This window comes from Canis lupus, chromosome 10 (assembly GCF_048164855.1).
Source record: "Canis lupus baileyi chromosome 10, mCanLup2.hap1, whole genome shotgun sequence".
Taxonomy (NCBI): Eukaryota; Metazoa; Chordata; class Mammalia; order Carnivora; family Canidae; genus Canis; species Canis lupus.
Window position 1 is genome coordinate 45,870,481 of NC_132847.1, and position 24,412 is coordinate 45,894,892.

A 24,412-nucleotide genomic window follows, 5' to 3' on the forward strand; every position below is an offset into this window, starting at 1 on the left:
TTGGTGGTGTGAATTTTGTGAGGGGCAGTGTGTCCAGCCCAGGGCAGTGTATTCTGTATATCTTGTTCTCATTTTCCACTTTGAGGGTCTCCATTTCAGGTAGGGTTAGATATGTGACCCTGTCACAGCCAATGGAAATGCAGAGGGAGAGTTTCTGAGAAAGCTTTTTCTTTCTCATGAAAATCTCACAGAATTGCCTGCCATTGTGCTTCCCCCTACCTTCTTTGACCAGAGATCTGGATTGAAAATGTGACAGATATTTTGTGATCATGAAGTATCAGAGGAAAGAATAGCAGTCAATAGCCTCAAAACATTAAAGGAAAGTGAAAAATCCTGGGTGTGACAATATTTTTCAGAAGCTGAACCAACATTAGCAATATCTACCTATGGACTTCATATCATGTGAGAAAAATCAAATCCTATATGTTTAGGCTACTATTAGTTGTAATTTCTGTTTATGGCACCTGAGTATATTCTTAATTCATATACTGCCATGAATTTTTAGTAGTACGCAACATAGAATTTTTCAGGATACCTGGATGGCTCAGTTAGTTAAGCATCTGCTTTTGGCTCAGGTCCTGATCCAGGGGTCCTGGGATTGAGCTCCACGTTGGGCTCCCTGCTCAATGAAGACCCTGCTTCTCCCTCTCCTTCTGCTGCTATCCCAGCTTGTCTCTCTCTCTTACTGTCTGTCAAATAAATAAATAAAATCTTTTTTAAAAAAGAATTTTTCAAATTGTTCTTTAATGGAGATGTCATGTATGTCACTTGTCACACTCCCATTTGAATGGTCTAATTTAGGTATTCACTAATTTTTGCCCAAGTAAGTCAGTGGACCTTTAATAATTGTTTGATAAATGAAAATGAATTAGATTTTCATAATATTCATTTATATTTTCTTGCTACATCAATTCTCCTTCTGATAATATTGAGGTCAAAGGATTTACGTTTATGAAGCATAATTTTGATCTTGACTTTCTTCTATTCATTAATGCTAAATGGGTCCTCAGCATCTACTGAAATCCAAAATTCCTTACTTTGTTATTTGAAGTCATTCACAAGCTAGCCCTAATACCTTTCCAACCTAATTTCATGTTATTAATTATAATCCAAGTAAATAAAACCGCTGTCAATTTTTCTTACATACCTAACTAATTCTGAGAAGGAGATGCTATTTCTCCTGGTAGATGACCTGCTGCTCTTCATTTCTATTAATCACCTGCTTTTCAGTTTCATCTCAAATTTCATCTCCTCCTAAAAGCCTCCAATTCCATTCATCTTTCACCAAGATAGAACTAATTTTCTTCTATTCAGAACTATAACATGGTCATTTATTTGTTTCTAATAGCTGACATATGTTTCTCAATATATAGGTTCAATATACAAAGTCTTTTCTACTCTAACATCTTTGGAGTAATATCTGTGCTTGCATAAACTTCATTAAAGTATATATACACAGAGAAATTATACATACAGAAAAGTATAAAAAAAAAACATAAGTATAGGTGTTGATGAATTTTTAGGACCATGGATGCTTTTATATAACTACCATTTAAATAAAAGGTATAGGGATGCCTGGGTGTCTCAGCAGTTGAGCGTCTGCCTTTGGCTTAGGATGTGATCCCAGATCCGAGGATTGAGTCCTGCATTGGGCTCCCGGCAGGAAGCCTGCTTCTCCCTCTATCTATGTCTCTGCCTCGCTCTGTGTGTCTCTCATGAATAAATAAATAAATGAAATCTTAAAAAAAAAAACTGGTCACATATATGATATGAGTCTTTTAGACACTGAGACAAGTGGAGCTGTGATTCCTGAGAAAAAGGAAACAAATCAAGTGGTCCCTATGGGTTCCAGCTTTCATCTTGAAGGCCTTTCCAGACTGCAATACAAGGAAGAGAAATGTAAGGAAAAAAACAGCAGTCACACCAAAGTGAAGAGTCACATGTCAGAGTTTGGCTAGGCTAACACTGATAGAATTTGTAAGATGTTACACCAGAGACAGAGAGCTCTGGAAATCTGAACAGGGGTACCTTCCAGTCTGTTGATACTAAAATGCACATTAAAAATGGAGCTGGATTTTTTTTTCTGGGTATGTTTTCATATTAGTCTACTCAAGCTATTATAGCAGAATGCCACAGAATGGGTGGCTTAAACAAAACAAAAAAAATGTACTCCTTGAAGTTCTGGAGGCTGGAAAGCTTAACATTAAGGTGCCCACTGGATTATTGGTGAGAGTTCTCTTCATGGCCTGTAGTTGGCTGAGAGAGTATGAGCTCTTTAGTGACTCTTCCTAGAAGGACACTAATTCTATGGGGTCAAGGCTCCATCCTTAAGATCTCAATTAATCATAAGTAACCTCTTATAGGTTTAATCTCCAAATACAATCACACTGGGGGTTGGAACTTCAACATATGAATTTTGGGACACAATGCAGTCCCTTAATGTTTCTATTGTTTGCTCCCACTTGTTCATGTGTCTGTGTCTGGTAATTTTCAATTAGACATTAGAAATTAAACATTAAAAACTGGGATCTCTGGGCCACATTCTTTCCTCTGTAGATATTTACCTGTCTTCTGGGAGGTAGAATGAATGGGAGGCAAATCACTTTAATGCAGTCAAGTACAGTCTGATTCAAAGTTGGTTTACAGTTTTCCTCAGGCTCAGATGCCTTTAGTTTTTCTCCATTCATAAGACAGGGCTCTGTAGTATCTCTGACTGAGAACCTGAAGTGTTTATGGGGGCCCTCCTTTTGGCAGGATATGAACTTGAATGACTGTTTCCTCAGCTACCTGAGCATGCTGAAAACTCTACTTTCTTTTGCATCATCCTGCTGTTTTCACTTCTTAGCTTCTTATCTTGTCCATATTAAGTATATGACTCAAAGGGAAAGTGTTTGGGCTGCAGTACTAACTTCTCCCAACCTGTGAACTCTCTAAAGATCTTTGTGCCCAGGTCATTTTTTAAAAAAAATTTTTTTTAATTTTTATTTATTTATGATAGTCACAGAGAGAGAGAGAGAGGCAGAGACACAGGCAGAGGGAGAAGCAGGCACCATGCACTGGGAGCCCGACATGGGATTCGATCCCGGGTCTCCAGGATCGCGCCCTGGGCCAAAGGCAGGAGCCAAACCGCTGCACCACCCAGGGATCCCTGTGCCCAGGTCTTATTTGGCCATCCCCAAACAAAAATTATTTACTAGTTCTATGCAGCTGTGAAAATCTTATCCACTTAGCTGCCTTAGTTCTGGCTCTCTGCCTTTTTCTCAGATTCTCATGATTCAGGGATCAAAATTGTTAGATACCCTGAGGAGAATAGGGTCTTCTGTTCCCTTCTCTGAGCTCTCTTCTTTTCCATTTGCTTCAGTGGCAATCAAACCTTTCCAATCAGATTTTTAAAAACTATACATAGTTTTTATAATTGTTCTGACTGAGTCAAATTGGTCTCCCATGACCTACTCCAACAAAATAATTTATAATGGGAAGTGTTCTAGCATTGATGCTCTAAGAAAAGGGAGGTGAGGGGCCTAGAGAGTGGAAGAAGCCTATCTAGAGTTTAGTCAAGCTGAGGAAAACTTTAAAGCTGACTTGGTCACAAGCTGACTCAAAACCTGTATGACATCATAGCAAAACTCCTTGGTCAATATGGAAATAAGAACATAATGACATCTCTATGGTAGTTCTATTTCCACACCCAATTTATGGAAGAAGAAACTCTTACTGAGGTAAGGTAAGTGACCTGACCTTGGTCACATAGCTAAGAAGTGAGAAACTTCTATCTTGAGATTCAGGAGGCTATTTTCCTGACCATTGTGCTACAGAGATGAAGTAGACCTTATCATGACATCATTTCCCTCCTTTACACCCTTTTTGTTTAACCTTGTGCTGCTTTCATCAAAGTCACTGTGTGTTGGGAAAACCTGAAAAATCTAGTCTACATTTCACTAATCTTTTACCCTTTAGTAGCAACCTTTAATTTCAACCATTACCACAGTTCAATGACACAGAATATTCAAAGGAAATATAAATCCTTTGTATATATTATTTAGTTCCAAAGTAAATGAGGCAGATTGGCATTTTCTAGTATTAGTGCTATCAGAACCATATTGTAGGCAGCTCCTTTCCGTCATGCCAACAAAAACAGTAACTATCCATTTTGATGAATAACAATATGTTAGCCTCTGTGCTAAGAGATTTACACCTTTTCTCAATGACCTTAATTATAGTCTCATGAGGTACTTCTTTCCTCTATTTTAAGAATTAGAAAATTGAGTTTTAGGGAGGCTTAGCAACTTGCACAAAGAGATCCACTTTAATAATATTCATAAAGCATTAAAACTTGAATCTGAGATTTAATTCCATGTTAGCTTATTCCAGTGTTTGAGCTCAATGGCTTTCTCCTACTGCTCTGGTTCTGGGCCATACGTAGCTGCTGCTTCTTCCTCCTTTCCTCTCTTCCTTCTCTGGTCTTTCCTTCCCTCCTTCCACCTTCTTTCCTTCCTTGACAGCTTTTCTTTCTATCATTCAACTTTCTCATAAATGAACAAATCAGCATTTTGGGTAACAGACTTTCATATTTGAGCAATTTAAATCTTATATATTTATTAACGTAATGTATAATTTAGGAGCCTCCCTAAATGGGAGGCTTTCCCTTAGGTACCAACGGTAATTAAAAAGTTGGGAAAAAAATGTTTCTTTCATCACAGGCATAAATTTATGTAATTAAAATAAACAGCTTTTATGGTGTGTTTCATTGATGTGTGGTGGAGGATATCTATAATTAAAAGCATTCTTTAAATTATGTTCTACACCTTTAAAAAGATGCTTAGGAATCCCTGTTTCAATGTTTTTCCATCCTGGCTAGAGAATTACCTGAACATTTTATAAAAAGAAAAATTACAAATATCCAAGCCCCGCCACAGTATGATCAGGCATTTATGTTTAAAAAAAAAAATCCCATAACTGATTCTGATATATAGCCAAGCACTGAGAATCCCTGCCCAATTTTTTTGATTAACATTTTAACACATTGACCAGTTGAGCTTAAAAACCACAAAAAAGTATTTACTTTGCTTCTGTGCTATATAAATAACCATATTATGTTTCTGGATGTTCACCAAATATTTCAGTTCTCTCTTCTGGGTATCTGATTGGATTGTACTTCTCAGCTCCCTTGTGGCCAGGAGAAGCCATGTGCCTAATGAAATTGTACTTCTGGGCCAGAATATTTAATTACCAGTTTAGTTAGAGGTCTACTACTGAAAAAAAAGAAAAGAAAAGAAAAGAAAAATGGTGACTACCAAACTACCATCAGCATCACCTGAACTCTTCTTAGACGCACAGTCTCAGACCCTGTCCAGATGTACTGAATCAGAATTGGTAGTTTCACAAGATCCCCAGGTGAACTTATGCAAATTCAAGTTTGAAAAGCACTGCTCTAGTTGTAGCATTTTCTGGCACAGAGACCAACAGTATTTGAGATGCTGGCTAGAGTAGCAATGGTGGCCCATTTGTCAGCCTGGAGCTCTGAGTAACTCCAGTGGACAAAGCTCTCTGCCAACTGGTGATAAGCATACAGCATGAGCTAAATCTTTGTATTTTAAGATGCTGTTGTGGCTACATTCTGCAGCACAACATATCCCATACTGACTAGACATCCTGAATGTCATTATAAGATGTATAGTGTCAAATTAAAATCAAAACACCTGTGAAAAATTTCAATTTAAACAAGATTTTTAAACACCAAATCAAAGATATATACTGATAGGAAATCCATTCAAGATTAGCCAGAGACAGGACAGAAGAGGAACAGTACAAAAACCACACTAGAGGTGTACTAGACAGATTTTGGATTCATTCAGATCTTTGAGGAAATGGCTCTGAGTTGAGCCTGTAGTGAGCAGAGAAGAATGGCTGCCTCTGTTTCAATATTTGAAACTCTCTGGTATTAAAACCAAAGCCAAATTCAAGGGTGAGCAGTGGGGAGAGAAAGATTATCACAACTTGCCATATGGGCAGCTCTGTTTACTAAGCAAGGAAAAAACAGGTGGGTGAAAAAGAGAGCAGGAAACAGAGAGAGAAGAGAGGAATAGAAATAGTAACAAAGGTTTCGGGCTTACCACAGCTTGCTCTTTTATTTCAAACCTAGAAAATAGCTCTGGGCATGCTTGCCTTGATGAACTGGAAAAGTTCCACACATTAAGGCCAGCAACCCTGACATAAGGCCATCTCGAGAATGAATACATCTTTTCGATGAAGGGCTAATCTTGCACAAACACATTGCAGGGCGTTTTCAGGTCCTCTAATGACCCCCAGACTCTCTCTTGCACCATATTGTTAATGGAGAGGATATTTGTGTTAAACATTGTGCAGATTAAACTGGTGGATTATTTTCCCTGCATTTTAAAAATATCATTCAGCCCTGTGGCCAGACCATTCCTGACTGAGGAATACAAAATGTAACTGAATTTTCCTTTGCCTCATTAATGGAAGCTTGAGAAAATTTAAAGGGGCTGTTCAACTTTCTTCCTTAAAACATGCCTATATTTTTCTTCCTAGGGAACCATAGGATATCAGAGCTTTAGAATGGAAAAATGACTACTGTGCACTAGATGCCAAGTTCATTTAGGTACTCATTTATGGAAAAAAAAAAATGTGTGCATGCTCTCTATGTGCCAAACTCTATAATGGGAGCTGGTGATAAAGTGGGAAACAAGATCCACAAAGTCCTGTCTTTATGCAATTTACATTGGAGTATGACACTGTGTCCTCTCTATAAATGTAAGCCAAATACTTCCACCAGGAATGTTGACCGATATTTTGATTTTCTGGTAACTGTCATGAACTCATTCTGATTGGTAACATGGCATTTTGTGGTACACTAATTCCCATCTTACCCAATATATCAAAATATTTTTTCATTTTTGCATTTATTCTATTTTTTCACCATTTACCATTTCTTTTTAAATTTAAATTCAACTTTCCAACATAGAGTATAACACCTAGTACTCATCATATCCCATGCCCTCCTCAGTGCCTGTCACCGTTACTCCAACCTCCCACCTACCTCCCCTTCAGCAACCCTCTGTTGTTTCCCAGAGTCGAGTCTCTCATGGTTTGTCTTCCTCTCCAATTTTTCCCCATTCAGTTTTCCCCCGCTTCCCTTATGGTCCCTTTCACTATTTCTTATATTCCACATATGAGTGAAACCATATGATAATTGTCTTTCTCCAAATTTAGCATTTCTTATAATACAACTTAGCCTCTGACAGTGCTGTTTTCCCAAAACCTCTGATTTCTCTGTAGTGTTTCCAAAGTAGTAGTTGAAACACAACATGGTAACAAGAGATTTGTGTATCAGTTTTTGGCTTACACTGCTAATGTATGCCACACCCACAAAGTATGCCAATTACTGGCAATACCCAGAGGCAGTTTTGGGACCAAACCAAGAAGTCTATTACCCAGAGTGCTTTCAAAATCAGGCTCTAGGCTAGTGGGAAGGATTAATGTATTGATTGAGAAATTAAACAAGAGGTATAATCTATATATCTGTATAATTTATTATTGGGAAGAAGATAAGAAAATGGTTAGGGTGACCTAAATTGGTCAAGTCCCTGTTGGAAATTAATATTGTAAATACTGAGTGCTGAAGCATCAGATGATCCCTTGTAGCAGTTTTATTCATCCCACTGGACCTGGCTGTGTCTTTTCAGTCGTAAAACTGGGTGTTACAAAACAGCTATTGCCAAAATCTGAATGGGTATCATTGAGGTGCTTAAGAAGTCACCAATGCATCCATGATAACTTTGCTGCTTCCCTCACAACGCTATTGAGAGAATCAAGAGAAGATATTTGGAAAAGTGTTTCACAGTCCAGAAAGTACTTTACCTATGAGAAGTGGTAAATTCTCTACTGTTATCATTCTCTATTGTAATTATCAATGTGCTTGTTTTAAGGCAACCCAGACACTGAGATAACATAACTAGTATGTCACAAGGGCAATGTTCCCCCAGAAAAACACATTCTGATATTGTCAGTGCCATCATTCTGATGCATTTGTGGTAGGTAACTCTGACCTTTCATCTTCTCCAATGCTCTTGCCCTGCTGAGCTAAAATAGGGCAGTGTTCCTTTTTCCCTGCTTCTAGATGAAACTGCACACATGGGTTACAAATTGAGACCTATTTATGATGGAGAAAATAGGAGGGTGAAAATAGAGCGCTTATCAACTTGTCACAATATGAGGATGCTGGAAGGTTAAGTGTCATTCTCATGCTATCTTCAGAGGAAGAAAACTGATTTTCCTTTCAACAGATGTTAAAAGAAAAACTTCTAGGCTGTCACATATGACCCATATTTCTAGAACCTGGCCCAACTTGGCAACTGCAAGTCTTTGTGAACAGAGCCATCCAGAGGATAAAGTTTTGAAGGAAGCAGGTAGGACGGAATGGTGAGACATCAATGTAAAACCAGAGGACAAGAAAGTAAGTATACTAAGAAAACAGTCACAGAATTATTGTGCCAAGTTTAGCCAGGAACACTTACACTAACTGGAAATACAGAGGGCTATCTCTCAGTCTTTGTGCTTGTATATTCCCATGCATAACATACATATGCTGTCTTAGGTATTAGATTGACAGATTTATAAAAGAGTTTTGTCTAGAAAGTAATCCCAGGAATTGTGAGTTGGAAAGTAGGAAGAGAAGAAAGCTTGCACAAGCTATGTTAGCCAGCTGAAAATTGCTATAAGCAACTGGGACTTCATAACTGGGACACCTCTGGGAGAAGATGTAGACCCATTTCTGTGTAATTCCCCACTAGGGGCAAATAAACTGGAACATTTATCCATCAATTTTCATTCATCTTAGTTGAAGGCTGCTCTCAAGGATGCTAATGTCCAGGACCCTTCACTTTCCATAGTCCTGCTAAGGACAACTCTACTATTACAATACTCTTCAGGAAGTGTCTGAATATTTTCAGGAAGAAGCAGTAAATGTGGGATCATGAGTGCAGAGGGCACACGGACACAATATTAACAGTATCTGCTATGTACACCATTATCTTCAGACTCTGTGATGTTTATTTCTGATTCTTCTTACTTGAATCTGATCTTTATATTCTTATCCTTATCCCTTCCTCAAATACCTCCTGTGGAGGAACAGCTCAGGCTGTTATACAGGACAGGAAGGCATTTCTTTTTTATGGTCATCTTCCATCCAAGTATCTAGAATAGCACTATCCTGGGATGCCTGGGCGGTTCAGTGGTTGAGCGTCTGCCTTCAGCTCAGGGTGTGGTCCTGGGGTCCTGGGATAGACACACATCAGGCTCTCCACAGGGAGCCTGCTTCTCCCTCTGCCTACGTTTCTGCTTCTCTCACTCTTTCTCTCATGAATGGATGAATAGAGTCTTAAAAAAATAGCACTATCCAATAGAATATGAGTCACAAATACAAGCCACATATATAATTTTAACTTTTCCAGTAACTTTAAGTAAAAACATGATATTTTAATACTATATTTTTAACCTAGTATATCTAAAATATTATTTCAACATGTAATCAACATAGAACTCTTAGGATATTTTATATTCTTTTTTTCCAAAGTCTTCGAAATAGATGTGTATTTTACACATATATCACATTTCTATGTTTTAGTGCTCAATAGCAGTAGGTTGCTAGAAGCTACCATACTGGACAGAGCAAGTCTAGAGCCTCTCCACCCTCCATCTGGAATAGGGGGTGCTTAGGAATGGAATGTCCTAATATATTGAAAGTTAGATCAACAAATCTTCAGAGACATAAACAGATCACATTGTGGCTGGATGTTAAGTGGGAGATGTGTTATAAATATCTAGTATAGTTTGTCATCAATTTGTAGGGCAGATATATAATAGGAACAAGGACCAGATATTTCTGCTTAGGCCCATCCTCTTAAACAATAACGACAATCTCAATAACCCTAGATCTGTTACTATTTAAGGATTCACACACAACTCCAGGAATGAGGATGGAGGGGGCGGGGAGGAGGGTGGAATCTTTCTTTGACTGAAATTAACTTTCCACATAAAAATATGTGTGGCCTCCTCCCCATGACTCACCTCTTGGTATTTATACTTTTGCGTAGTCCTCTTCCACATTGTATCAGAGTTGGTCTCTGTGACCAAGAGAATACAATATAAGTGATGGTACATCATTGCTGAAATCAGGTTACAAAAGAGATTTTTTTGCTATCTCTCTTACTGCTCACTCTAGAGGAACCCAGCTTCCATGATGAGAGAACAGTGTTCTGCACAGACCTATGTGACAAGGAACTGATGCCTGCCAACAGCCTCATGAATAACCCTGGGAGTGGATCTTGCAGTCCTGGTCAAGTCTTAAAGACATTAAGTTCAAGAAGCTCATGACACTCTGAGGCAGAACCACTAGCTCAGGCACTCCTAGGCTCTTGACCTTCAGAAACTGTGTGAAATAATCAGCATCAGTTGTTTGGCTGCTTTGAGTATTTTGTTACACAGCAATAAATAATACAATCTCCAGGAAAATGAGTTCAATTACAGACAAATGAAGAGAGTATATTTCCATGCTTACAGACTGAGATTTGTGTTCATTACAATCAGACTGAAAGGAATAAGCATGAGCCTGAGTTGGGAAGATAAGATCAAGATCATGCCAGGAAGAGAGTAGAAAATGAGGAACATTAGGGAAGGGAAAATGATAGTCCAGAATTTCCCCAAGCAGTGCAAAGATAACAAAAAACTTGTTTTTACTGTTTCTAGCCTACTATAAAAGCATAGGGTCAGGACTGATTTCTTAAGGAGAGGTACTAGGTATAAGAGTCACCCAAGTGTTATCCAGATCATCAACAATTACGGAGAAGAAAAGAAAAAAGAAAAAAAAAAAAAGTCTTCCTCATGGTGTTCAGGGCTAGTCCAGATTCTGAGACTACATAGCAGAGGCAACTGAAAATACAGTTATGCCCCCAATCTGGAATTTAGCTAGTAGTATTAAAGAAGGTTTTGGTTCTTTTGGGACCAACATTCTAGAATGTTAACTACATTTCTAAGGAAGGCAGGCCACTGGGCCTAGTTTACAGAATGCTTTATGCGAGCTTCATTTATCTTATTAAATAACATGTCTTTGCCATTCATTGATTAGATATACAAATCATTCATCCCCATATGGAATTACAAAGGAATTTAGAGTCAAAATCCAGCCTTGTGCTGCCTGTGGTTGTCAAGGTAACAAACACCTTAATTCCAAGCAACCAGACCTCTGCAGACTATTTTGAAGCCACTCTAAGTATTAGCCACTCTTCCACCTCCCACTTCATGTACGAGTTTCTAGAGGCATTTTCAGGAGAGCTAATCAAGATATTAAGTTTATCCACAGACAGCCAGAGTGCTGATACCTTGTAGCAAGTTAGAAGAAATAAATATGATTTTCTTTGTGTACCACCCACCTCAGATGCCACATTCCTTAGGGCCAGGTAGAAGCCCCTCCTGCTGTCAGGGCTGGTTACAGCAGCTGTTTTTGGGTCAGCAACTGAAGGAAAGAGATCAGGAATATGGGGATGCAGATTCTATTTGCCCCTTCATATTGAACACAGTGATGATTACAGATGGCATCATTTTCTTAATTCCTTACAATAGGGTCAAACACTTTTAAGTTTTATCGTATGTTTCACACATTATCTTATACAAAAATATGGATATTGTCATGCTCATTTTAAAGATGAAGAAGTTAGGGCTTGGTGTGTGGTTCCATTCTTACCAAGGACAGGTAACTGTTAAGTGACAGCACCTGGACAGGAACTCACGTCAGTCTGACATCAGGGGTTGTACTCATATCCTCTGTGATTCTTCTCACTGCCACCTCACCACTCCCTGCGCTTGAGTCCCTCCCTTCTTATTTCCTTTCTCCCCATGGCCACAAGAACAGTATTAAAAATATTTATAACCAGCATGGTGTGAGAGTTGGTGAGTCAGCTGAGATGTCTGACATAGTTAGTGCAGGGAAGGATCCTGTAGGCCCCTGGAGAGCCAGAGAGATGTTGGCCATTTAGCTTACTGGAAGGACTATGAAGATTGAATCAGGATGCTCAGGAGCTCAGGACAGCTCCTACTTGCCAACTGTTACACAGTCCTTTTAATACTTCAATAGGAGGCGTGGTAATACTGATACAGACCAGCTAAGTATCAGCAATGATTGGCTGAACAAATTAATAGCAAGATAGAACTCGGATCTTACAAAGGAATGTTTTGCTCTAGACTTTCAACCTGAAAAAATGTAGAAGAGTTTGTTCATTGGGTAAGAATACATGTTTAGTCTCTCACATAGGGACTTGTAACAGCAGCCCTAAGAATACGATACACCTAAGATGCCTAGTGGTTTTACCAGCATAACCCTAGATCCCTTGGAGCTGAAAACCTCTGCATTTAATAGTAGAAAATTATAAATAAGTCAATCTTCTTCGCTGGTTTCTCATATTGTACTTTGAAAGATAACGTGTGCAATCTGCTCACTGAAGAAAATTTTAAAAATGAATAGAATTGGCGCTTTTAGAGTCAGTTTCATACTTCAGGCATAAATATTTTAGTTACTGCTTTAGTGCTTTAGTGGTTTAGCCAATGTCTTGCCATTTTTGCCATGATTCTCTGATGACCAAATAGTAGTGTGGTGTTCATTTGACAACCACAGGGGAAAAGGGAAAAGAGTGGAAGAATATGCCAGAGGACTGGAGATTCCAGGACGGCACTGAGGAGAGCTTCTAGAGTTAACCCACGGTGTCAGGCAAATGAGCACCATTAACAAGCCATTTGAGAAAGTGAGTAGGTGCATTTCCTTAAATAACACAATTAAAAAGTTCTGTATCATTAGTAATAACCTAAAAAAAAAAAACCTTCATTATATTTAATGTACCAGTAGGAATATCTTCAAAAGCATTTTTTATTTACTTAAATAGCTATGAAGCAGTAAATAAAAGACAAAAAACAGGTAAAAGTAACTTTAAAATATCTGTAAATAAAATAACTAAAGCATATTTGTGGTTTAGAGGTTTCTATGTAATAAAACAGTATTTAATGCCCAATAGTAAATATTTCTGTAAGAGGACTTTGCTGGTAAATGGACAATTCAGGCTGACCAAGGAAATGAAAATACGCATTATTTCTTTGGGGACCTTCTGTCTCCGTTGAACACAAAAACACCCATTGAGACACAAGAGTTAATACTATGCCAGACATTTTATTAACTGACTTTTAAATTTTTAGTTGAATCATGAATTTTAACTTTTGAGTTCCTTCCTTCTTTCCTTCCCTTTATTATTATTATTATTATTTTTTAGAATGAGTCTTATATTGTCACTGCCGCTATTCCTGCCACCATCTCCAAAGAACCTTGGATTGCTACGATATTTACAGAGAAAATCACCTTGGACACTCTACCTATCTCAGCCTGAAGATCATGAAGCTGGTGGATGCTGGCAGTGATAAACTGAACTATTACTGCCAGCTCACATCCTCTTTTCTGGGCAACTTTGCAATTCCTCCCACAAAAATAAAAACTGTACTTCCTTGACCTTTGAGTTCAGAGGCAGACTTGTTGGGGCCAAAGGAAGGTGGGCATCAGTGACAGTGTGCTGGTTCCTCAGCTAGGCATTCAGAGGCCTCATCAGTTCCCAGTTTGCTCTCAGCCTCCTATTATTGCCATGAAAGCAGCTTCTTCTGGATGACTGCTCCCACTTCAGCTTGGGCATGGGCTAACCATGCAAGGAGCAGAGCCAGTCGAGCATGCGTAGCCAGCTCCAGGGCCAGAGGGAGGACCCTGCAGCCAAATTCAGCCTAGATTAGTTTTCACCCACCCCTTGCTGCCCCAGCACATGATATATGAGAGAAGTGAATGCTTATTTATGTGATTTGAATACTCTACAGTCACTTTTTACATAAAAAAATGTTGTCAGTAATTAATTGATACCCCGGAAATGGCCTTTTAGTAGAGTTAAGGAGAAGTGGTTGGTGGTATCTCAAATGACCTCCATTTTCTTCCTGATATAATCTTGCCGGTGTTGCTGTCTATTCAAATCATGAAAATCAAAACTTCTTATATGGCAAGAATAGCATCAGCAATGATAACCTATGGCTCAGGGTATGCTAGCAAATAAAAATCATTAAAACAAACAAACAAACAAACAAACTCTTTTGAGACTTAAAACTAAGTTAACCAAAACTGTAATAGCTCATTTAACGGATTTGTATTACCATTTCATTTTTTAAGGTAATAGACATACTATCACAATACTTTTAAAAGAAATATCTAGATTTAAATAAAAAGGGCCACTACAATACAGTAATTAGAGAGGGCTGCCTCACTTAAATATTCATATTCTTCAGCTTGATCTAATCAAAATAAAAATTCATTTTCTTGGGAGAGTCCATTAGGGAACAAAGTAAGTAAAATTTCTCTCTAAATATTAAATGCATGCAGTTTACCACAAGTAATGCAGTGATGCACATAATTCATGCACAAGCCTTGCTTGTGAGAACTATGCAAATTTGTTTTGAGTCTAAATGCTTCAAACAGTTCTTTTACATTATATTGTGGAATACACAAGTTGAAATTTTATATATCACATGCACATACAGACATGGCTCTGTCTTCCCTGAGAATGAAAATAACACAACCTGCCAAAAAATGCTTTGTATCTTAGGGAAAGTTTCTAAAGAAGAAAAATAGCAGAGCTCTCAAATTTCTTCACTGTAGAAAGAGGTTAATGCAGTTCCAGACAGAGGTCAATGCATTGATCAGTGCTGCTTCAAACAAGAAGGCAGGTCTTTTCACAGTGTTTACAATACATCTCAAAATTATCAAAACATTGTCAGTTTCACCTTGCTTTTTTTGGTTCATTAAGCAAAAATTTCTCTTTTGGAAATCTGCCGCAACACAGTAATTGCTGATAAATAATTCCATGTAAATCTTCATCAAATATGTTTATTTTAATTGCACCCAAGAACTTTTAAAATAAATACCATATAAAGTACTTCCACATTTTGTAGATACCACATAAAAATGAAGGACTATGCATCCGATTAATTGGAATTGAGACTTTATAGAAATTTAAGAGTGTGTGGGAAAGACAAGGATATTTCACTTCCTCATTTCTCATTCACTGGAAAGACTGTTTTTTAGTAAATATTGGAATGTCACCATTCTGCCTTCTTACCACACAAGGAGCAAAAGAACAAAACCCTTATCACTATTTCACATTATTGACTGATATAACTGAGTCAAATACCACTGTCTTTCTTTTCAAGAAGATGATTTTCACCCATCACCTACTGTCTCTGCTTTCAGTAACCATCCATCCATTCATTTTTTTTCATTCAACAAATATTTATTCAACACTCACTATTTTCCAGGCACTGGATAGGAAGCAGTTTACAAAAAACAGACATGGCCTGAATCCTCTTGGAATTTACATTCTGACAGAGGAGATGTGTGCTAAGCACATAGATAGGGTGATAAATCATTTCAAAGAGTAATTAGTGCTGTGAAGGCAAAAAAAAAAAAAAAAAAAAAAATGGGTGCCCTGAAAGAGAATAAGTAAGGCCAATCCTAGAAGAACTGATATTTAAGCTGAGACCTAAAAAATGCAAAAGGACTGGCCTTTGAAGGAAGTCTTCAGACAGTAGAGAGTGCACATGCACAGACTCTGTAGCAAGAGAGAAACTTGGTGCTACCTCTGAAATTTCGGAAAGATTTCTTCTGCACCTTCATTTCATTCTTAGGTCATGGCACTTTAGACTTTTATTTTCTCTTAATATATATATTCTGTTTTCAAAGGTGCTTGAGGGCAAAGAACTAGTTTAGAGCCATTTTTATCACCCATCATAAACTATCATGTATTCCAGGGTCACAAATTTAAATCCCTCTAGGGTTTACACTGGAAGAAAGTTGATGAGGAATAATCATTTTACTCTTAACCCAGAGAACAGGAATTTTTGTTTTCCCCCTGAACCAGTCAGGCTTCAGTAAGGAAAACAGAAGGCATTCTATGTATTCTGAGTATAATATAGCTGCTCTGAACCTCAAACCTATAGTCCGATCCAAGCATCTATCTCCTATTCCCTCTGCATCTTCCCTCTATCTTCTCAATCTCACTGGTGCCTCTATGAATCAGATCAGAATCTGTGATGATATAGAGATTATAATAGGGATTATATCTGGATTCTATGTAGTGGGCTGCATCTCTTCCACATTACACTTTGCCAACTGAGCATCCACATTTACCATTTTAAACATAGACTTACAAATAACAAAATCAACATCCTTCTTCTATCTAGCGTGATGCAAGTCTTCCTTGATCAACCAAATACCAGCCCACCTCTTCCCCAAAACTGAGATATAAATTCCATTATGTCGCTGTATTCATCTTTGGGTAATATTCTTTTTCCAATACAGTCATAATCTCACTTTGTTATCACATAACTTAAAGATTAAATGTATAGCATGAATTGCTGTTAATATTAACACAGCTTATAATAGTAGGGGGAGGAAAATGGTTAATATATAAACAATATAATTACAAAACAAGAAAAATATTAATAGATTCTACAATCTCCATTTCTGCAAGTAGCCACATGGTTGTAATTCCTGTCTCTGCTGCCCATTCTGTGATTTCTTTGTCTTAAGCTTGCACCTCAGTTGACTGGGATTCTTTACTTTTTGGGGTGACACAAAATCATTCGTGAAACATCTGAGGTATTATTGGCCTTACCTATAATTGGTTGTAGTTTAACTTTTCACACAAAGTATCCTGAAGAATCTCCTGACTTCCAGACCACCTCTTCCGTGCCCTCAGTGGATCAATCATTCAAGTCAGTAAAGTAATCCACTATTTTGCCCGTGTGTTCAGTGTTAGAAGGAATCCAATGATCAGGTGGTAAACTCAGCTTCTTATACAGGAATAGTTGTTGTGTCTCCTGATAGGAGTACTACTGTTACTAAACCTTCCAAGCAAGCAAACTCAAAGTTGTGGGTACGCAAAACAAAAATTTTGTTTGAATTATTAGGGGCAATAAAAAAGAAAAGCAATCCTTACTTCCGTCCTTTGTTCCCAGATTGTGTTTTTATCATAATTGGAGGAACGGACCATTTATTGTTCAGAGAATCAAAGACTGTATATCACTTGTAGCATAACACTTTAGCCACTCAATCTATTTCTCAAGAATTGGCATAACTGAGCTTTCAGTACACATTTTACCTATTTCCACTAGTTTACTTGTTTAGGTCTGATAGAGTCAACGAGTGAATTCCAGTGGTATAAGCACATTGCTTTCCTTGTTTTGTGGTTAAATGAGTATACTAGTTAAAAACAGTGTTCATATGGGATATCCTGATTGTAAACAAAGTATTCAGGAAGTGCTAGCAGAAATGTCTGGGATAGAAAAGGCAACTATATACCCAGAATAGGAATCTATTCCAGTGAAGACACATTTGTTGCTATTTCTAGAATTGAAGAAATCCAAATAATTATCTTGTCCCCAAATGACTGGTTCTATCCTGCCCTGAGGAATAATGTTGTACCAAGGGTACATTGGTTCCTGCTATTGGCAGGCTGGGAATGAATGCAGCTGTTGTGGTAGCCAGAAAAACCTTATTGGGGGTAACCTATGTTACCTATGTTGATCTCATGCATAAACCTCCACCCCTAATCACTATGGTTACGTTGTTCATAAACCCATTGAACATACATAGAGCTTATCAATTTTTGGCAAATATCAGTGAATATTTATGGTAAATATTTCTATAGAATGCATAGATATTTACTCAATGCTATTTTCAGAGGTCCATTTATGTAAGTCATCAGTTTTTCCAATGGTGTTTCTTCCAAGTGTTTACCAGTGCCCACAAGTTGACCCAGATCTATATTTCTAGCTATGTCTTCTTTGATGTAATATGATCAATGATGTATGGTACAAAACTCTGTCCATTTGATGGAATTCCTCCCCCCCCCAATTCTTCAGGGCCACACCTAAGTGAAATGTCAATAATGCAGCCATCCACTTCAGGGTTATATCAATATGTCACTTACAATCACCTGTAAATCAGATAATTTTTTCCCTTTCACATTCAACTAGTGATAGAGAACTCCTCATGAGGCCATACAGTACAGGTAAAGGAGAGATGTTAATATAGCAGATATGAATATGTGTCATGGAAGCCTAAGCCATTCATGATACTTATGTTTTCTTTTTTTTTTTTTTTTGATACTTATGTTTTCATGTCCAACTTGAGTCAATTTTCATTTATGTCACTTCCAGATGATGACTGAATGCTGCTGTGCATGCCCTGTTTTATGATCCAGAGCTATCCACTAAATCATGAGCAGCTCAAGGTGCATGTATCCTGCTGTAAGGAATTTAGTCCATATGAGGGTTTAGGACTAGTAACCCTGGCAGTAGGCCAGGAACTAATTATCAATAGGAAAATATTTTTCTATATAAGGAAGCAGAACTCTAGGGGGCTGCACTGTTCTGTAATTTTATTAGTAGTTACCAAATGCTCCATACTGCATCCATAAACCAGTACCAGGTATATGGAACTCCAAACACTATTGGATCTATTATGTGATATTGTCCAAATGGGAGACTTTAACAGAGACCAGAACTGACTGCAAAATCTTGTTCTTTTCTGAGACCTACTTAAACCTGGCCTCAGTTAAAGCCATAAATTCACTACATTCATACAAACATCCGTTAATTAACAAAGCCTCAGTCATTTATACACACTAGAGGATCCAGAGTGTTGGAGGAACTTGAATGTAATATATCATACAACCCAAATAAACCAAGTATAAAAAATATTCATATAAAGCTGCTGGGCAGAAATGTTATGTAGTCATATAAACTTATTGGACATGTTATCCAATTCTCAGAATTCTATTGTCTGATAAATGTCCTGATTTTTTAATAGGAGAAAAGATAAGGCTGTGAATTCAACTTACATTGTAACTCAGCCACTTATAAGATCAAATTTAGAATTTGATTCTCAAAAACCTCAACCTTCCAAGTTAGATTTATAAAAAGATGCATTTTAGAGTAGTCAAAAGTTAGCTCTTCAGTTCTCTGTCTGTGTCATTATCTGAGGCCCATACACAATAAGCTTTACACTACAATTAGTAAAAGGTATTCCACTTCATCAATTCCACTCTGATATCTTATTGCAAAAAAAAAGGTTGCTCTTGACAGTCTTTCCTTTCACAAACACTTCATTGCACTATAGATAAGTAATTGTTTTGCAACTGCATGCTACTGACTACCAGAGTACCATTTTTCCAACAGCAATGCAATCGTATCATTACTATCTTAACATCTTTTGAACCAGTTTCAAACTCTTCTATCTGATATTCCAGTTCTCCAAAACTGCTCCAAATATACATACATATTAGTCAGAATTTGGTCTAAAATATATTATATGGCTCTCCATTATAATGATTTTTTAATGCAGAAAAATGAGAATCTTATATATTAGAAGGTCCAAGGGGAGCAAGATCACAGAAGTCACTGCAAGCAATCAATGCAGCACAGATACAAAGAAAACCATAGAAAGTAGTGACAGTAATGCTGAACAGATATCTATTTACTTTTGATAGAAACATTAGTATATGAAATATATTACTTTGCTCTAATATAACAATTGTCACTTCATTCCAATACTGGGAGTGTAATAGGGAGTGGTGCAAACTGTGGTAGCCTGGAGGAATCACCACTCTCTTCCAGATGATTATTTCTATATGGAAATGTGGTTTAGGGTTTGCTAGAATTTCTTGAAATTTCAGGAGATCATGCACATGGGTGACAAAGTATTCATTCTATAGAGTTGGTGATCAAGTGATTATCAAGAGAGGTTGAGTGAGAGCCATAAAAGAAATCCATCAAACTACTTTTTCTGTCAATTCTAGTCTTAGATTCTCTAATAAGCCAGTCTCCCCCCATTCTTCTCCCACCTCTATCATAGCTAATATAAAGTAGTAGTAAAAATGAACACCTTAAATAACAGTGAATGTTTTAAGATGATGTACAGCACAAAATGAATAATGCATTCCAATTCTTTTCCATTTAAACCCATGCTTATCTATTTTGTGGATGGTTAATCAAGGCAGTTTCCACTCCCCATGAAAATTATCCCTAGTTTATGTAGTTTCTTCAAAGCTGAGATTGATTTGGAAATAGTTATTAAAATGTAAAAACAAATAAAAGAGCTTACTTTTTATTAGAAATTTATAATTTCTATTAAAGGAGTGTCTATCATTGTAGTAAGAGCTAATATTTACTGAGTTTTTGGAGGAAAGAGAAAAAAGAAAGGTATCATGCTGAAAGCTATAGCTATAGGTGGTGAGGTCATAAGGAAGTGTGGTTTGGGATTGCAGATTAGCGGCAAAGGCAAGAGTCTTTTCTGAGCATTTTTCTTAGACACAGACATAAATACTTGCCTTCATCTTTTCCCCTACCCCCTACTACTATCATATACTCAAGCTAAAGAAGACTGAAATCATTCTTCCTAATGGAATATATTCTGGGAATGCTGAAAACTGAAAAACAAAACAAAACCCAAACCTCAAATTATTGGGTCATGCTTGACAACATCATCACATTAGTCTTTTGGAATATGGGGAGAGGATAGGGAGGGAATAACATTTTGGATTGACACAGCTGGACTTTAAGTATTTCTGATCTCAAAGAAGGGAAACCAGTGGTATAGAAGTCAGGAGGCCAAGATGGCAGCTAGATGGGCTGAGGAATCCATTTTCTTATGCAAAATCAAGTGTGTAGGAAGCAAGACTAGAAAGTAGTTTGCTTATTGTCAGGAAAAGGTTAAATTTATAAGAAGAGGTAATGGAGGACAAGGTATCAAGAACTTAATATAACAAACAAACAAACAAAAAACAGAAAAAGGAATCCAGACTGTACAATCCAATGATAGCAAGCAAATTTCTGTAAGTCGTTTTATTCATTTACTCCCTCACTCAATAAACAATTATTAAGTGTAATCCATTATGTTCCAAAACTTCCTGGTGTCTTGGCAAAATGAATACAGAAGATAACGTGATCCTCAGGCCAGAAGGACTGCCTTGCAGCAGTTTTCCTGTGTCCTTCTGTCTTGGGGCATGATCTGATCCCAAAGCCATTTTAAGAATTTCAACCTGTAGAATGTAGAGCTACTATTACTACAATTGTAAAAATGAAAGAAGGAAATATGAATACTCTTAGAAATCCAACCTTTTCCCCAAATAGGTACCCAATTCTGAGATAAGCACAGTAACATACATAAAGCAGTGGAACAAAACTGGCTTGCACAAGGCAGACAAAATGGGAATTCCATTCCATTCTATTCCATTCCCCAATTTGATAGTTCAGAAGAAAAGTCCTTTTCTCTTTGAATTCTGCTTCAGTTGACAACTTAACTTTGGATGTCACCCCTGCTTTAATATGATCTCTCAGATTTTCCTTTAAGTAAATGAGACTGAAACTTAATTTCTATTCAATAAGAGATAAGTAATAATTAAACAGATTCTCAGTGTATAAACTAATTTGAGGAAAAAGACGCATAACTTGGGAGCACACACATACATACATAAGCCAAACACTTTAAATTTACTAAGAAATCATTTAACAAATGACTGCTTCTGCTCTTTCAATACTCTAATGACTCAAAAAAAGTTAAATTATTCCAAATATCTCCTATCCAAACTGGAGGGAGTTGGTTTGAACTGCATGTGTGACAAATAACAGAAAATAAAAAAACGTAATAATAATAATAAGAGTAAAAATAATAATGTGTTCTATAAATGACTAATATTATTATTCACTCTGCTAGCATTATCATATTATTAGCTTATTTACTTTAAAGAGATTTTATACAGATGCTCATTTGGAACAATATTGAGAAAATTTCAAGTTATTATGAATTTAATAAAACTATGACTTACATTAAATATTAAATTTATTTTAAACAGTATTCACATTATTTGGTAATTTAACCCTACCCAAAGTGCAAATCTATGTGGCAATTTAGCTACTATCATTAATTCTTTATGAATTAGCTGTGACTATCTGCTTCGCTCAGGAAGGCTCTTATACATCTAATTAGTGCTAATAGCAAATGCCTTTAAAATGTTCAAATTGAAACAAAAAATATGACAGCAGTTATTCTTATCAGGAAAATGTGCAGACTCTAAGGCATCTTATTAAAGGAGATAATATAGCAGTCAGTTTAAAGATGCCAGAGAGTCTATTTATTTTTGTGTGTGATTATTTTTTCATTCTGTGTACCTGTACAAATCAGCACCTTCAAGATTCCCATAAGCTCTAAACAAGGAGGTAAACTGCAAATTTTTAACCCTGAATTGAAAAGAAAGGAATAATGGGAATGGAGGGAAGAATAAAAAGCGGAGGGAGAAAAAGACAACTAATACCAAACAAAGTAAATAATCAATCTGTTCTTAGAAGTAGTTGGTTCATCCATGAAAAGAAAGTCAGGAAGTATATTTTAGGGATGCCTATGGTATTCCAGTTATTGTGCCAAACTTCAGGAATACCTCAATGTAAAGATACTGCTTCTGCTCAAAGGAGCTCATGATTAAATAGGGAGACAGACTCAAATATAGTGGGGAGATTGCAAAGACTGCTATATAAAAGGGGTACAAGGGTACATGAGGGCAGTGCAGGTGTGTCTGCCTAGGGAATTCAGAGAAAGCTTTATGGACTACATAACATATGAGCCATCTCTTGTAGCAAGAAGAGGAGGAGTATGTCAAATTAATAAGGGAAAAAAAAAAGGTGGTGGCAGCAGATGGGCAAGCCTATGCAAAAACATAGAAAGAGCATGCTGAGTTGTAGATGTTTGTTATGACATAAGCACAGGCTCCATTTAAACAATGGTCAGTTTCTGGTTGTTACCATTGGAGGGTAGACTTTTTGTTCCCTGAAAGCATAGTGCTCCTAACCCATGATAGTTTAAGTTCAAGTGAAATGAAATACAGACAGCCATCAAGTGGAAAAAAATCACCATAGCTCCATTAGTGGCATAATGGGTCCTATATATGTCACCCAGGTCCCCAAGTTCAGTGAGAGGCCCAATTATTTGGCCATAGGAAGAAATATATAACTAGGTGAAGTGTAAGCCCCAGAGTGAACAGCAGGCAATGAATGATTCACACCATGAACAGGCAGTGAAAAGCTGGATCTTGCTCATGAGCAACAGAGCAGGAGCATAGTCTGAGCTGTTAAGTGTCTGGGATGTTGGCCTATGCCTTCCCAGATGCTTAAAGGAAAAGGAGAAAATTAATTTTAGATTGAACCACACAAAATTGCCAATATTTGATCTTTTAATCTATAAAAAGAGCAATTTCATATGGTTTAATCTAGTATTTGCTAAGTGCTTACCTGGGACCTGTCAGTTCTGGGTAAGACTCTAGATATACTATCTAATTTAAGACTTGCAAGCAAAAAAAAAAAAAAAAAAAAAAAAAAAAAAAAAAAGACTTGCAAGCACCCCATAAGATAGATCTCCATTCTACAGAGAGGAAACCAAAGATCAAAGAGCTTGGTGACAAACCACAAGACAGAAAGTTACTAAGTAAATAAATAGCTTCCTCTTTGGTTCCAAAACTGGAGAATTTTACCAGTCTCTTAATCTGTACACCAAACAGTTCAAGTAGACAACAATCACTCTGAAATCAGGTAACAAAAAGAATATGGCTTGCATCAGGAGAGCTAATAAGCCAAGACTCAAACCTCAAGTTCACAGGATTTGCTTCCTTGTTATTCTCTCTGCTTCTTCTCTCTACCATCCACTTACCTTTATTCCTATCTCCTCCTCATCTTCATTTTCTTTTCTCTTTTTTTTTTTTTTAAGAAAGAGAGAGAGAACATGCAAGCAGAGCGGGAGGGGCAGAGGGAGAGAGAGAATCCCAAGCAGGCTCCATGCCCAGCATGGAGCCCAACTTGGGGCTTGATCTTACATCCCTAAGATCATGACCTGAGCTGAAATCAGTAGTGTGTTGATTAACCAACTGAGCCACACAGGTGCTCCGTGTCATCTTCTATTTCATTTAACCTCCTTCTCTCATTTTTTCCCTACTTCTGTCTCCCTTGTGCGATCATGAAGAAATAGGTACAATAAAGGTTGGTGCAACACTGGTAAGACTATGCAGCAATTAGCAACATTCTATAGATTTGCATTTAACATATGGAAAAACATTCAGTCTTTGTTAAATAAAGAATAAAAATTTACCATGAAGTAATGGTAGTCAACAAACTGTCTATCTGGTTTGCTATTTTTCCAGGGAAAATGGTTGAAATGATAATTCTAACAGTCATGTCTGAGAAGTAAGATGCTTCTGCTAATCTGATTATTTTCTTT

General features: G+C 37.2%; 2 long non-coding RNA genes across 11 annotated transcripts in view; one reads left to right on the plus strand and one right to left on the minus strand.

Annotated features, from left to right (window-relative positions):
- Positions 1-7,530: 7,530 nt before the first annotated feature.
- The window catches only part of LOC140641542 (uncharacterized), a 292,971-nt gene continuing 276,089 nt past the window's right edge, over positions 7,531-24,412 (minus strand). For 6 of the 9 annotated variants that reach the window (XR_012038087.1, XR_012038096.1, XR_012038088.1 and 3 more), the window contains one exon: positions 20,982-21,191. This is a non-coding gene — a long non-coding RNA (uncharacterized lncRNA). Of the gene's footprint in view, positions 7,820-10,089; positions 10,146-11,450; positions 11,534-20,981; positions 21,192-24,412 lie in introns of those variants that run through there. The other 3 variants (XR_012038090.1, XR_012038086.1, XR_012038089.1) reach the window with 1 other exon arrangement.
- Positions 10,966-13,558, plus strand: LOC140641544 (uncharacterized). Of its 2 annotated transcripts, none has more exons than XR_012038103.1 (3): positions 10,966-11,229; positions 12,689-12,815; positions 13,335-13,558. It is a non-coding gene; the product is annotated as an uncharacterized lncRNA (long non-coding RNA). The 2 variants fall into 2 exon arrangements; XR_012038104.1 differs by lacking the exon at positions 10,966-11,229 and adding an exon at positions 11,251-11,321.